This window comes from Schistocerca cancellata, chromosome 3, assembly GCF_023864275.1.
Source record: "Schistocerca cancellata isolate TAMUIC-IGC-003103 chromosome 3, iqSchCanc2.1, whole genome shotgun sequence".
Taxonomy (NCBI): Eukaryota; Metazoa; Arthropoda; class Insecta; order Orthoptera; family Acrididae; genus Schistocerca; species Schistocerca cancellata.
Window position 1 is genome coordinate 722,857,189 of NC_064628.1, and position 14,330 is coordinate 722,871,518.

A 14,330-nucleotide genomic window follows, 5' to 3' on the forward strand; every position below is an offset into this window, starting at 1 on the left:
GCTGCGCGGTGTGGCATCCCTACCAGATAGCACTGACGGAGTGCATCGAAAAAGTTCAAAGAAGGGCAGCACGTTTTGGATTATCGTGAAATGTGGGAGAGAGTGTCACAGAAATGATACAGGATTTGGGCTGGAAATCATTAAAAGTGAGGCTTTTTCGTTGCGACGGAATGTTCTCATGAAATTCCGATCACGAACTTTCTCCTCCGAATGTGAAAATATTTTGTTGGCACCGACCTACATAGGGAGGAACGATCACCACGATAAAATAAGGGAAATCAGAGCTCGTACGTAAAGATATAGGTGTTCATTCTTTCCGCGTGCTACACGAGATTGGAATAATAGAGAATTGTGAAGGAGGTTCGGTGAACCCTCTGCCATGCACTTAAATGTGATTTGCAGAGTATCCATGTAGATGTAGATGTAGACTGTTAGTAACAAAACGAAACAGAAAATTAGCTACAATTTAGTGTATGCGGTATTGTTCGGAAAATATGGAGATGTTTGGTCACAGATCACATTATGCGATTAACATGAATAATAGCAATGTAACAGACGAAGAAGAGGACAAATAAGGACCAACAGCTTGTGAACAAAGTAATCCTGCAGTAAAACATGTAAGGGATATTCAGGGTTATCAGCTCTGCGTATCTCATACATTTGAAACATACTTGGCCACCACACTGAAGCAATAGCCTACAAATGCAGCTGGCTATATTATTTACTGGTCGCCTAACCATAAGGAATTCGTAGGAAATTTGGTATCTAAAAACGTAAGACAAGACTGTAAGTACAAAACTTTTATTTGCTCAAGCTAAATCCATAATTAATAACAAACAGCACAGAGCAGTGGTTTGGAGAATTAAGTACATTAAATTAAAATGATGCTAAACACTGTGGGACTTGTATTTAATTGGAAGACTGCAGGAAGAATACGTTGTAAGACTTCCTCGTCTGGGCACTTAGAAAAATTCAGGGTAAACGAGACATACATTAAATAAAAAGAACTGAGCATACAAGAAGCGTAACAGGATTAGTAGCCAGTGAGTTGCTCAGAAGACGGACTGCGCTCCAGCCTAAATGACATATACATTTTCGAAGTTTAGTGATAGGGCACTAAGAGTGCAGATGCAAAGGCCAAGTTCTTTCTCCTGAACTGCCCACAATTCCCAAAGTCCACTTGAAGGGACGACTGAATGCTGTTGCAAATGTGACGAACGAGAATTTGTCATTACCCACGTAAAAATGGGAAAACGCAACAGAAGCTTTTCACTGCAGCCATACAAAAGTGCATATTACGATTCATTAGGTTAGCTCTGATACGGAACAGTCTCTCTGCAAGGTTAGCATCATTCGTGCTGTTTCTGGTGGCACCGGCGGTACTTAGGATTAGATAGTCTATAAATTGTAAGGGGACGCAGTGAACGTTTTCACACGTTCAGGATAGCGCTGTTATGCAGCTCTATCCGATGTGCAGGCGGAAACACAAATTTCATGCATAGTTACCCACACCAGATCGCTATGGCGGCTGGCGGTACTACACCTCTTATAACGGATTAGCGCCAGGAACTCACCATAATAACAATTTCGGAAAAGGAATTTTTCTGTGAAAATTAGGCGCCACCCTAGAGGCTGGCGGTCACTCTTTTTGGGCCACAGTGAAAGCCTTCTGCTGACCAAAGGGTACACTGCCGAACACTGCATTCACGAGGAAGGCTTGTATATATAATTTATAAGTATTTCGTGAAAATATATGGAAGTATGATGATTTAAAGGCCCCATCGCGTTTTTCTCTCTGTGTGTGAGGGCTAATCTAAGGAATTACTGCAGGGATTTAGATACGGTTTTCGCTAACAGAGTGATTTACAGGGAGGTTTGTTCGTATAATTTATTACCTCTATGCCAGATAAGTCGTTGAGCTGTAGATATGTACTACCTGTGCGAAGCAGGGACGGGTGGCTGGTATATTCTGGGCGTCTCTCCTGAGAGTAGTCGGACGCATTTCCTCTGATGTTTCGCAGATATTTGGAATTTCGTTTTTGTAATGAGTAGGTGAAGTCAGCTGAGTAGCGATGCTGCATGGCGGCAGCATACATCGTGAGCCAGGTCGGCATTTTCAGTCACTGCTGGATTATTTTTCGTGTTTTACTGTCCCTCTTAGGACAGACCCCTAAACCGAATATTGTGTTAGACTCATATGACACTGATATATTGACGGGGCACGTAAAATGCTACTTTAAAAATAGCCAAACTAACATTTTCCGTTCACACTTGGCGTCGCACGAAAGATGTAACGAGCAATATTTGTTTTGGCCAATTCTGTCTACACACTGAAACAGCAAAACTCTAAAAATAGCTGGAGAAACAGCAGAGAAAATGCACTTGACGGCTCTTAGAAGTGACACCCTGTCTATAAGTATAATAACCATTCTCTGTAAAAGCAGTCTCATTCTATGGTTTTCTCTAAATATTCTATGTAATGAAACCCTGCATTCGAATGATTGAGGAGTTTCCTGACTGCCTCACAGCTCTCAGTGCTGTATTCAAATACACTCCGGTCGAACCCGGTTGCCTATCCTTACCTCTGTATTAAGCGGGAGGTTAAACGTAGCTATCTGCAACGGCCAAAACGGTTGTTCACTACATATCGAGTTGGGTAAATGTAGAGACGCTATCTGAAGAAAGACCACGGGAAATACATGCTTGAACATAAATACAGTGAAACTTCTCCTTTGAACGTAAAGAATGACAGTGTTGGAAAAAACTCTTACGTTATTTGATTTTCAAACAGCTGGGCAAAACCGAACGTACTCAGACGGCTCTCTTTACTTATTCTGGTCGTCACTAAACTGACACACAATATTTTTTAGCGCAACGCAATCTGACTTTCAATAGTCCCCACAAAAGAATGGCCCTGACTAACAATAACCTATACCTTTCATGAATCACTTGCCTTACAAAAATGTTCGTTATTCGAACTACTGCAATACATCGAGCGCCAATACTGCCAGCTAAATAAAAGATTCTAACTACTGAAGGCACTAACCACTGATAGGCATAGTTAGCAAATGAAAGATTTTAATAGAGAACAAACAATCTATTTATCTTAATAGTGTTAAATATAGTTCATGACATTCAGTCTCACAAATTCCCTTTTTCTGAAAGACACACTGTAATGTCCCCACATTACATGTTAAGGATATTAAGTTGCCGTCTCTTCATGTAAGAATAGATGATGAATGCAGCTAGCCGTTAACTTTGTGTAATGTCTTGTCTGTATAGACGTGTATCTGTTGCCTTTAAGATCCCTTCACCTTCACACATAAATCTATACAGTAAAGTAAGGGCCTCCCATTTGTCGGCTGATCCGTGATAAGACAGGCGAAAAGTTAGACTAATGGAGGATTATTAGTATTTTCTCTATTTTTATTCGCTCTCTCTCTTTCTCTCCTTTATCTGTGTACAGTTTTTAATATAATATTTCATTACGTGAAATCAGCCAAATAGAATCTTTGCTGGAGTCCTTCGATTTGGTAATCAGCGGCTGGCATGCTGTAAGAGATCTTTACATTTATTATTACTGTTAAGCACTGCATTCAGTCGGGAGAATCAATCGTGTGGACAATTTGTTCCTTTTACGAAAGATTGCGAATTCCAGATGTGTACGAAGCCTTTTTGGACGATTTAACACAGACTCAGTGATTGCAGGCTCTCTTCGACACAGCTGAAACTTCCCCACTAATTACAGGGCCAACGTGATCATCAAATGATTCAGAAAAAAACTCATTCGTTCATTCACTCCAGAACAAAAAAGTCACAAACCTTATTTATGAATGAATTTGTGTATTCAATCCATCTCCAATTCATGTCCAGATCTCCGGTGATTCTACGTCTTAATTATTTTCCGTTTACAGTCTCTTTCTCTTCAAACAAACCGCTAGCGGCACAAATGTTAATGGCTCGCTTTAGCGAGAAGAAAAGCAAAATATGTATCTCTCAGAAACACGTCAATCCCTCAACAGATACTACAGAAGATGTCGTAGTTATCACTCTAACCGCCATGGAGTATACGTATATACATCTCTGTTATTTCAAAGAATAAACGCACTAGAAAATACTTTGGCGTTGTCGAGCTGTCGCCGCATATGTTACGAGAAAATCAGATCAGATACTTTTCCAAAGTGAATGAATGTGGATGGTTTGATTGGCAATGATTAACTGGTGCGTGGTAGAGGGTATTTTCTGTGGGGACATTACAACACGTCCAGATCGTCCGCTCGCAAAACTCTGGCATCTCTCTCCCCTCATTCACCACTGCTAGCGCTTCACATCCAACTACCCAACACTACACAAGCGAATATTCCAACAATAAGTCCAACCAGCCACACACTGCACACAGCGCAGTCAGCGATTTTCATACAGAGCACTACGTGGCATTACCAATATAAGAACCTAAACAGCCTACTTACAACAGTTGTTAGTCAAGTATGCAGGCTGCGCTGTTGCATTTGACCACCAACGACACCGGTGCAATGTCCTCAATGCGTTGCGTCACGACAATGATCTGTGCAGTGAGTGCATTACGTCGGACCTAAGTAAACTCGAATGTAGTGCTCGTATTCCGTAACCAATGTAGCAGAAGTGCTTTGCTTTTCAAGATGCACCATATCGAATGCTTACGCCGCACAGAGGTAATGCGGAAAAAAATCACAATTTAAGTAGCAGAGCGGACGAATGTGTATGATGTGTGATCGTGACAGACGGTCGTTGAAGAGTATTCTGACGAAAAATAAGAAGACGACAGCTGCAAAAGTCAATGCAGAACTGAACGTTGCACTCGTCAACCAATCACCATAAAAACAACTCGGAGGGAGCGGCGTAAGCTGGGAATTGCAGGGCTATCTGGAATTCCAAAGCCATTCATCCGTGATGCAAGTGATTCTAACAGGAATACGTGGTGGGAAAGCCATAAAACCTGTAATATGGAGCAACGGAAGAAGCTCATTTGACCGGACGAGTCTTGTTGCGCACTGATCCCAACTTCCGGCCGAGTTAACGTGATTACTTGAGCAACCATATTGTTTTCCATCGACTCCCACCGGTATTCTGCAAGGTCGTGTTACTGCCAAGGTTTGTGTGAACATTTTGACTGACCAGGTCCATCCCATGGTACAACGTTTGTTCACCGGTGATGGCGCTGTGTTCGCATAGCTTGCATCTTGCAAGACTGATATTGTGAACACGAGGATGAATTGTCGCACCTTCCCTGGCCACCACATTCATTAGATCTCAATATTATTGAGCCTTTGTGGTTTACATTGGAGAGAAGCGTGTGTGATCGCTATGTACCTCCGTAGTCGTTACCTGAATGCCTTGCTATGTTGCAGGAATAATGGCATGAAACCAATCAGTGGACTGATGACCCACCAAAAAAAGGCATAACATTTCTTTGAAAACAATTCCAAGACGATTGGAAACTGTTTGGAATATCACTAGGTTTTCTACACCGTGTCAATTTATTGTGTTTTTTGGTGTTTATTTTTGTTCATCGCCTGTATTTCTTCAATATGCACCATGAGAATAAGATAAAGGACATTAGAGCGCTTAGAGAGTCATTTTCCCCTAGCTCGATAAATAGAATTGCACAGGAAATCGATAACACAGGACGGCCTATCGAGTATAATTATAGATATGTGACTTATCCGCTGCACTGTGGCCCACTTACCTGCTTTTACTATCCACAATTACTTCACGGCGAACGCTGCCAGCTACAATTTGTTGCGGAACGATAGCTGACATTGGAGACGTCAGTTTTTTCCGCATTGAGATACTCCCACTACACCCTTGACACAGTGATTCGAGATAAGAACTGTGCACTCCTAAAGCATCGGCTGCTGATCGATCAGCACAGTGCCGTGAAACTGCATCAAGAAGATGCTGACCCCGCGCCAGTAGAAAGAGCGGGCAGCGCCACACCTCCGCGAAGACAGAGTAAAGCATTCCCAGTCAAACATAATTTAAACCGCCATCCCCATGAACCATGGACCCCCCCATGAACCATGGACCTTGCCGTTGGTGGGGAGGCTTGCATGCCTCAGCGATACAGATAGCCGTACCGCAGGTGCAACCACAACGGAGGGGTATCTGTTGAGAGGCCAGACAAATATGTGGTTCCTGAAGAGGGGCAGCAGCCTTTTCAGTAGTTGCAGGGGCAACAGTCTGGATGATTGACTGATCTAGCCTTGTAACACTAACCAAAACGGCCTTGCTGTGCTGGTACTGCAAACGGCTGAAAGCAAGGGGAAACTACAGCCGTCATTTTTCCCGAGGGCATGCAGCTTTACTGTATGGTTAAATGATGATGGCGTCCTCTTGGGTAAAATATTCCGGAGGTAAAATAGTCCCCCATTCGGATCTCTGGGCGGGGACTACTCAAGAGGACGTCCTTGTCAGGAGAAAGAAAACTGGCGTTCTACGGATCGGAGCGTGGAATGTCAGATCCCTTAATCAGGCAGGTAGGTCAGAAAATTTAAAAAAGGAAATGGATAGGTTAAAGTTAAATGTAGTGGGAATTAGTGAAGTTCGGTGGCAGGAGGAACAAGACTTTTGGTCAGGTGAATACAGGGTTATAAATACAAAATCAAATACGGGTAATGCAGGAGTAGGTTTAACAATGAATAAAAAAATAGGAGTGCGGGTAAGCTACTACAAACAGCATAGTGAACGCATTATTGTCGCCAAGATATACACGAAGCCCATGCCTACTAGAGATGGGGGATCCGCTCTTGAACTGATTCATAGAGTTGAATCTTTCAAAAGAGTGAACAATCAGTGATTCAGAAAAAAAGAACGGTAGCTCCAAACGTTTCCCACGGCAGAGAGAGAGAGAGAGAGAGAGAGAGAGAGACGGAGCATATCAGCAGCGCCTCTGCTGGTCACAGCACAGTGCACGCCACACAACACAGCCAGCGCCGGCCTTTGCCCTGCTTCTACCTTGGCTGCCTGCATTGTGCAGTGCCCCATTGGATTTAGTGTTTCACATATGCCGTGCCGTCTCTGTGCGTCGTCTGCCACGTGCAGTGTCTGGCGTAGCTTAACTTTGCATCGCACTCTGTCGGCGATCGTTTCAGTCGCACGCTCTGCCCTCTGGGCAGTTGATGCGAGCAACAGGACAGAGAGCCACCTAGCGGATAACATAGGAACTACTTGCAACAACCTGCTCGCAAGGGAACGGACGATTTGTCTCGGAGCGGGTGAGTTCACCGCTCCCCCCACCCTCGGAACTTGCCTCCTCAACGCTCACCCCACCGTTCTCGACACTAGCCAGAGCATTGAGCAAAGCAACTCAGGTGTCACTCTGGTCTCTGCGGTCTTAGCTCACGCAGTAATACAGCTCGCGGCTCGACCTGCTCGACTCAGTGCTTCTGCATCGGAGTTTGTCTCTACTGGATATTGTTCTTCGTAGTAATACCGCTATGTGTATTACATTATTATGTTATGTATACATCATTTGTTTTTATTTTATTTTTATTTGATTAAACTGATCAGATTAGGTTCCTGACGACTCCTCTTACTATAGGATTTTTATTATGGACACTCGAATTTACGCTTTAATTACGAGCGAACCGATAAACGTATCGCAAAATGTGATACACCAATATTTTCCTTGTTTTATTCTGCGTAAGGCTATATGCAGCACTTTCGTTTTACAGTCAAATTTATATTTTTTTTTCTTATTCTGGTACGGATTTTGCGATTTTAGGCGTCTCCGGAAGGAAACGTTCACTTTAAAAATATATGGCTTGCGATGTATTTGTATGAGGTTAATGAAATTTTAATACATTATAGCCAAATATATTGTTAATGTAAGTCTCAAGTTACAACATTTTCCGATCACCCAAAAAACCACGATAGTGCAAAATAAATCAATAATCAAAAACTTTGTCATATCGTGGAAATTTCAATAAACAATACAAAATTCTTACTCATTATCTGTGTTACTTCAAAATAGGATCAAATAAGAAAAAATACAGGTATAGTACTGGCATAAACCAAGTTTAAAGGGCAATGTGCCTTCCATTTATTTTCTATTGTAAATGAGTGGTCAGTCATGAAAAAGAGCTAATTCATTTCAGGGAGTGAACAGTTCTGATCCGATCTCTGAAAAGAACAGTTTTGCCCATCTCTAATGCCTACTACAGTAGTACAAGTCTATATGCCAACTAGCTCCGCAGATGATGAAGAAATTGATGAAATGTAAGATGAGATACAAGAAATGATTCAGGTAGTGAACGGAGATGAAAATTTAATAGTCATGGGTGACTGGAATTTGAGTGCAGGAAAAGGGAGAGAAGGAAACATAGTAGGTGAATATGGATTGGGAGAAAGAAATGAAAGAGGAAGCCGTCTGGTAGAATTTTGCACAGAGCATAACTTAATCATAGTTAACACATGGTTCAAGAATCATGATATAAGGTTGTACACATGGAAGAATCCTGGAGATACTAGAAGATATCAGATAGATTATATAATGGTAAGACAGAGATTTAGGAACCAAGTTTTAAATTGTAAGACATTTCCAGGGGCAATGTGGACTCTGACCACAATCTATTGGTTATGAACTGTAAATTAAAACTGAAGAAACTGCAAAAAGGTGGGAATTTAAGGAGATGGGATCTGGATAAACTGACTAAACCAGAGGTTGTACAGAGTTTCGGGGAGAGCATAAGGGAACAATTGTCAGGAATGGGGGAAACAAGTACAGTAGAAGAAGAATGGGTAGCTCTGAGGGATGAAGTAGTGAAGGCAGCAGAGAATCAAGTAGGTAAAAAGACGAGGGCTGGTAGAAATCCTTGGGTAACAGAAGAAATATTGAATTTAATTGATGAAAGGAGAAAATATAAAAATGCAGTAAATGAAGCAGGCAAAAAGGAATACAAACGTCTCAAAAATGAGATCGACAGGAAGTGCAAAATGGCTAAGCAGGGATGGCTAGCGGACAGATGTAAGGATGTAGAGGCTTATGTCACTAGGGGCAAGATAGATACTGCCTACAGGAAAATTAAAGAAACCTGTGGAGAAAAGAGAGCCACTTGTATGAATATCAAGAGCTCAGACGGAAACCCAGTTCTAAGCAAAGAAGGGAAAGCAGAAAGGTGGAAGGAGTATATAGAGGGTCTATACAAGGGCGATGTACTTGAGGACAATATTATGGAAATGGAAGAGGAGGTAAGTGAAGATGAAATGGGAGATACGATACTGCGTGAAGAGTTTGACAGAGCACTGAAAGACCTGAGTCGAAACAAGGCCCCGGGACTAGACAACATACCATTAGAACTACTGACGGCCTTGGGAGAGCTAGTCCTGACAAAACTCAACCATCTGGTGATCAAGATGTATGAGACATGCGAAATACCCTCAGACTTTAAGAAGAATGTAGTAATTCCAATCCCAAAGAAAGCAGGTGTTGTCAGATGTGAAAATTACCGAACTATCAGTTTAATACGTCACAGCTGCAAAATACTAACGAGAATACTTCACAGACGAATGGAGAAACTGGTAGAATCCGTCCTCGGGGAAGATCAGTTTGGATTCCGTAGAAATGTTGGAACACGTGAGGCAATACTGACCTTACGACTTATATTAGAAGAAAGATTAAGGAAAGGCAAACCTACATTTCTAGCATTTGTAGACTTAGAGAAAGCTGTTGACTGGAATAATCTTTTTCAAATTCTAAAGGTGGCAGGGGTAAGATACAGGGAGCGAAAGGCTATTTACAATTTGTACAGAAACCAGATGACAGTTATAAGAGTCGAGGGGCACGAAAGGGAAGCAGTAGTTGGGAAGGGAGTGAGACATGGTTGTAGCCTCTCCCTGATGTTATTCAATCTGTATATTGAGCAAGCAGTAAAGGAAACAAAAGAAAAATTTGGAGTAGGTATTAAAATCCATGGAGAAGAAAAAAAACTTTCAGGTTCGCCGATGACATTGTAATTCTGTCAGAGACACCAAAAGACTTGCAAGAGCAGTTGAACGGAATGGACAGTGTCTTGAAAGGAGGATATAAGATGAACATCAACAAAAGCAAAACGAGGATAATGGAATGTAATCGAATTAAGTCGGGTGATGCTGAGGGAATTAGATTAGCAAATGAGATACTTAAAGAAGTAAAGGAGTTTTGCTATTTGGGGAGCGAAATAACTGATGATGGCCGAAGTAGAGAGGATATAAAATGTAGACTGACAATGGCCAGGAAAGCGTTTCTGAAGAAGAGAAATTTGTTGACATCGAGTATAGATTTAAGTGTCAGGAAGTCGTTTCTGAAAGTATTTGTATGGAGTGTAGCCATGTATGGAAGTGAAACGTGGACGATAAGTAGTCTGGACAAGAAGAGAATAGAAGCTTTCGAAATGTGGTGTTACAGAAGAATGCTGAAGATTAGATGGGTAGATCACATAACTAATGAGGAGGTATTGTATAGAATTGGGGAGAAGAGGAGTTTGTGGCACAACTTGACAAGAAGAAGGGACCGGTTGGTAGGACATGCTCTGAGGCATCAGGGGATCACAAATTTAGCATTGGAGGGCAGCGTGGAGGGTAAAAATCGTAGAGGGAGACCAAGAGATGAATACACTAAGCAGATTCAGAAGGATGTAGGTTGCAGTAGGTACTGGGAGATGAAGAAACTAGCACAGGATAGAGTAGCATGGAGAGCTGCATCAAACCAGTCTCAGGACTGAAGACCACAACAACAACATCGCTGATTGGTCTCATATCGGTCACAGACTTTGAGAGCATCAGTACTGAGTAATAGGAAGAGTAGTAATAAGAGGGCTATTGGCAAAGTAAGATCCGAATACACTACTGGCCATTAAAATTGCTACACCACGAAGATGACGTCCTACAGACGCGAAATTTAACTGACAGGAAGAAGATGCTGTGATATGCAAATGATTAGCTTTTCAGATCATTCTCATAAGGTTGGCACCGGTGGCGACACCTACAACGTGCTGACATGAGGAAGCTTTCCAACCGATTTCTCATACGCAAACAGCAGTTGACCGGCGTTGCCTGGTGAAACGTTGTTGTGATGCCTCGTGTAAGGAGGGAATTGCGTACCATCACGTTTCCGACTTCGATAAAGGTCGCATGTAGCCTATCGTGATTGCGTTTTATCCTATCGCGACATTGCTGCTCGCGTTGCTCGAGATCCAATGACTTGTAGCAGAATATGGAATCGGTAGGTTCAGGAGGGTAATACGGAACGCCGTGCTGGATCCCAACGGCTTCGTATCACTAGCAGTCGACATGAAAGACACCTTATCCGCATGGCTGTAACGGATCGTGCAGCCAAGTCTCGATCCCTGTCAACAGATGGCGACGTCTGCAAGACAACAACCATCTGCACGAACAGTTCGGTGACATTTGCAGCAGCATGGACCATCAGTTCATAGACCATGGCTGGGGTTACCCTTGACGCTGCATCACAGACAGGAGCGCCTGCGATGGTGTACTCATCGACGAACCTGGGTGCACGAATGGCAAAACGTCATTTTTTCGGATGAATCCAGGTTCTGTTTGCAGCATTATTATGGTCGCATCCGTGTTTGACGACTTCGCGGTGAACGCACATTGGAAGCGTGTATTCGTCATCGCCATACTGCCGTATCGCCCGGTGTGATGGTATGGGGTGCCATTGATTACAGTTCTCGGTTACCACTTGTTCGCATTGACGCCACCTTGAACAGTGGACGTTACATTTCAGATGTGTTACGACCCGTGGCTCTACCCTTCATTCGATCCCTGCGAAACCCTACATCTCAGCAGGATAATGCACAACCGCATGTTGCAGGTCCTGTACGGGCCTTTCTGGATACAGGAAATATTCGACTGATGCCCCGGCCAGCACATTCTCCTGATCTCTCACCAACTGAAAACGTCTGGTCTATGGTGGCCGAGCAACTGGTTCGTCACAATACGCCAGTCACTACTCTTGATGAACTGTGGTATCGTGTTGAAGCTGCATGGGCACCTGTACACGCCATCCCAGCTCTGTTTGACTCAATGCCCAGGCGTATCAAGGCCGTTATTACGGACAGAGGTGGTTGTTCTGGATACTGATTTCTCAGGATCTATGCACGCAAATTGCGTGAAAATGTAATCACATGTCGGTTCTAGTATAATATATTTGTCCAATGAATACATGTTTATTATCTGCATTTCTTCTTGGTGTAGCAATTTTAATGGCCAGTAGTGTAAGTTCCGATAGGTCGCGAAATGGAAACGACAGTTAAAAATCCGATGAAACTTTGCACTGATGTCTTGGCTAGTGTCTCTAGTATGTCTGTCGATCGCATCACGTCACTCTTTTCAGTTCTGAGCACACACTGATCATGCAAAGATGCCTGTAACAGAAGTGTCTCCCGCGAAGTATGTCTGCAAGGTTTCGCTAGGTTTCGCCTAACTTTATGCAATATCACATGACGTAACTGTCATACATTTCCTTCTTCATGACAATTTTCGGCCGCACAATGCAGGGGCAATGAGGACACCCTTGCAGATTTTTCGATGGGAAGTGTATGATTACCCACCACACAGCTCGGAATTAGCCCCCTCTGATATACATCTCTGCTCACGTGAACCACTGGCTGTGAAGATAAAATTTTGGCAAAAATAACGAATTGCAGGCCAGTGTAGGAGACTAGGGGAAAGCACAAACGGCTGCCTTCTATGACCAGGGTATTGGGAAGTTGGTATGACACTACGGCGTGTCTAAGTCGGAGCGGAGACTATGTAGAGAAGTACAGTAGCTGGAAGGTGTAGCAAACTGTTGCGAGTAGAACATTTTTGATTCTCATTGTGGTTTCCATTTCGCGACTTGTCGAACCTTAATTTCCGAATAACCCTCGTAGATTGTTCCTTCTCTTAAAATGAATGCAGGGAGTGTACGATATGGAGACTGTGGCGAGCCCCAAGAATTAAGTACTGGTTTCTATGTACGTGACTAAATAATGAAAGGAGTGAAAGAATTTAAATCTATTAACAACAGAATCTCCTACATCACAATCGCAGGGCGAAATAGTGATACAGCCTTTATTAATGCACATGCACCATGCGAGGATAAAGATGACTACATTAAGGAGGAATTTTATACTGAATTAGACACTGTATATAACTCAATGCCAAATCACAATGTGCAAATAGTATTGGGTGATTTTAATGCCCAATTGGGTGAAGAAAACATCTATAAATCGGTGGTAGGTAATGCAAGCCTGCATCAGGAAACCAGTGACAATGGCATCCATTTGATCAGTTTCGCAATTGACAACAATTGGCCGTGCGGTTAAAGGCGCTGCAGTCTGGAACCGCAAGACCGCTACGGTCGCAGGTTCGAATCCTGCCTCGGGCATGGATTTTTGTGATGTCCTTAGGTTAGTTAGGTTTAACTAGTTCTAAGTTCTAGGGGACTAATGACCTCAGCAGTTGAGTCCCATAGTGCTCAGAGCCATTTTGACAACAATTTGTGCACCGTGAGTACAAGGTTGTATGGTAAGGACATTCGTAAAGGAATATGGATGGAACCAGACGGGCATAGAGTAAACTAGACAGACCATGTATGCATTCAGAAGCGTTATGAAAATAGCATCAAAGATACGCGAACATATAGAGGAGCCGACTGTGACTCTGATCACTCCCTGGTGATAAGTAAAATGAACATTAAATATAAGAAAGTGTGCAGAATATTTAAGAAGACTGTACCTTATAACACAAATAGGTTAAAAGAAATAGTGTTAAGAAGAAAGTATGAGTCAACAGTAGCAGAAAGCCTAATCAGTTGTGATGAGTTGGAAAGTGCCAGTGATGTGAACAATGTCTGGTCTCAAATTAAGGAGACAGTAAACAGGGCAGCCTCTCAGATACTGGGTAAACGGAAAAAGTCCGATAAAGTGTGGTTCAACCAACTGTTCCAGCAAAAAATTGAAGAAAGAAGGTGATTAGGAAATCTGAGAAACCACGGTCTCAGAGACGAATAAGAAAAGAAGCAGCTGCTATACTTAGGCAGGAGAAACGGAAGTATTACAAGGAACTAATAAAAGAGGCAGAAGAGGATTGTGTTCATCACAGGACAAGACACATCTGAAACTTCCTGGCAGATTAAAACTGTGTGCTCGACCGAGACTGGAACTCGGGACGTTTGCCTTTCGCGCGCAAGTGCTCACTTCGCAGGAGAGCTTCTGTGAAGTTTGGAAGGTAGGAGAGGAAGGTAGGAGACGAGATACTGGCAGAAGTAAAGCTGTGAGGACCGGGCGTGAGTCGTGCTTCGGTAGCTC